Consider the following 2,750-nt stretch of genomic DNA (forward strand, 5'->3'; position numbering starts at 1 on the left):
AAAAAAAAAAAAAAAAAAAAAAAAAGCCTGGAAGAGGCAAGGAAGGATCCTCCCACAGAGCCTTTGGAGGGAGTGTGGCCCTGCCAACACCTTGACTTCTGAATAGCCTCCAGAACTGTGAAATAATAAATTTGCTTTCCTTTAAGCCACTAGATTTGTGGTCATCTTTCCAACAGTCCTTGTGGAAACTAGTACAGTGTCCAAGAGGAAATGAAACAATCTCCAATTCCAAGAAACTATTTGAATTCATCCAGAACCATGCAAGGAGAAAAATAAAATCATAGGAAGAAAGTTCGAGCTCATTAGAGGACACGAGGTTTAGAAACCACAGAAAACATGTCCAAAAGCATTTTTAACTCAAAAAAGCTCAGAAATTAATTTATGAGTGTTCACATGTGCAATTATCTAATCCTTTGAGAGAAACCCACAGTACATTGTGTTTACAGAGCATTTGATTAACTGCTGATGTTATTTCCACTGCATAGCAGATATTGTTGTCCAGGCCACACCATACGGGACTTACCACTCCCAGTTGCCAATATCTGCACGTATTTGCCTGGAGGTCTCCTCTGGTCACCAGAGCCTACTCTGGCTGGGCCACATGACAAGGTGATGTGCTGAGGAACAAAAGCCCCCAGGAGTATCCCTCAAGCAGTGTTGGACTGGAGTTGAGGTATACATGCCCTAGCCCCCCAACCCTGGGCTGAGATTCCCAGACAACTGGGTTCCCTGGCAGGACCCAGCCCCAGATACCCAAAACACTAAACTGCTTAATGATGGACACTTCCCATCCCATCTCCCTTTCCCCATTTCCCTACCCATGTTTCCTGGGACCACCTCCAAAACCAAGAATTTCCCCAAGCTGCTCCTTGAGGAACCCAAATTAAGATTGCTAAAGCACTAAGCTGGAAGTGACTCAAAACCAAAAAGCCTAACATAACCTTTTGTCTTCTTTAAGAATTCATTCTGAACTGTCTGCCAATTTCATTTTAACATTAGAAAATGACTGAAAATGTTAAATTGGCCTTGCTTGACTTCAACATCTGACACATTTACTCCAAGGATACACACATTGAGCTATAGAATTCCTCTGTTTTTTCGCTATTCCTCCATCAAGTGGTGAGTTCTGACTGCAGAATATGTTTTAAATCAGTCCTATACTCTCCATTTCCACTGCCAGCCCCCTAGTCCATCCCATGCCATCTCTTGCTAGACTGGTCATCACTTGCTAGACTGTCACCAAATTCTCCTGACTGGCCCATTCCTGATTCCACTCTTGACCCTTTCAATCTATTATTTGCATAGCAACTAAAGAAAATGTTTAAAAATATACATCAATTGACATCACTTCCTTCATTAAAACTTAGCTTCCCATTGCACAGAGAATGAAATCCCAAGTCCTTCTTGTGAACTAAAAGACTTCTCCCACTTCTGTTTTAACTCACTGTCCCCTTCATTCACGGTACTCCGGGAAACTTAACGTCCTCTCTGCTCCCAGAATGGATCCAGCCTGTCCAGGCCTTTGTGCTTGCTCTTCCCTCTTCCTGAATATTCTGACCTGGCTCTGTGTGTGTCTACTTCCTCCTCATCTCTCAGATCTCCTTTGCAAAAGGGCTTCCCCAATGATTTAATTTAATATCATCTTCTCATGTACCCCACATGTCATTCTCTAGCACTGTATTCTGTTTATTTCCTTCATAAGATCTACAGCAAGTTCTAATTGTTTCAGGTTTTTGTTTAGTTACTCATTCGAAAAAACATATACTCAGTCCCTATTATCCCTACTGTGGGCTAGGCCCAGACCCTTGACAGATGTGGGAGGTACACAGTAATCAAAAACAGACCCTACCTATATTAGGGAGAGAATTTAGTAAGAGAGACTGATGTTAAATAATAACGTGCAGTTTCAAAGCTGACACTGTAAGAAATGTTATGTACGGAGCCCTACGAGAAGTCAAATTAGAAAATCTTGGCCTAGTTAGGGACTGCATCCCCAAGCAAGTAAACAATGAGCTGGGGGCCTGTGCAGGCAAAGGTTAACTCAGCAGACCTGGGTTGTTCAAACCCTGCACATTTTCAGGAAAAGTCTGTCTTCAGGAATGACCCTGGGAGATGAACTCTGAGGCTTTGGGATGTCCTGCCTGATAAGAGCGTGTCTCTATGCCCAAAGCCTTGGGCAACCCGGTACCAGTTTGATCACATAGTTTATGTTAACAGTGTGATTTATGGTGAATGCCTGCTCTTGCTCTAGGAGGTTGAAGTCTGAGTAGCCAACATCAATCCTGCAGGTACTACATGCCAATGCAACTGGCCCCCAATTAAAAATTCTGGACACTCACTCAGGGGAGATTCCTGGTTGGTAGCACTTTACTCAGGCAGTCACACACTATTGCTGGAAGAATGAAGTGTGCCCATGTGATGCCACTGGAGGAGGACACCTAGAAACTTGGGCCTGTTTTTTCCCGGACTTTGCCCCAAGTGCTTTTTCCCTTTTCTGGTTTGAATCTGTATCCTTTTACTATAAGGAACTTCCACCATGAGTATTACAGCTTTTCTGAGTCCTGTGAGTTCTAGCAAATCATTCAGCCTAAGGGCAGTCTCAGGGACTCTGACACAGCACCAAAGAGAGTGTTTAAGGCAGAGAAAACAGCAGAAAACAGCAGACTCAAAAGCCCTATGACATCCCTGAGCACCTCAACATGAGAAGTGTAACAAAAGCTGGTTAGGTGGGAATGGAAGAGTAAGCAGGT

This window comes from Rhinopithecus bieti, unplaced genomic scaffold (assembly GCF_001698545.2).
Source record: "Rhinopithecus bieti isolate Rb0 unplaced genomic scaffold, ASM169854v2 scaffold_24306, whole genome shotgun sequence".
Taxonomy (NCBI): Eukaryota; Metazoa; Chordata; class Mammalia; order Primates; family Cercopithecidae; genus Rhinopithecus; species Rhinopithecus bieti.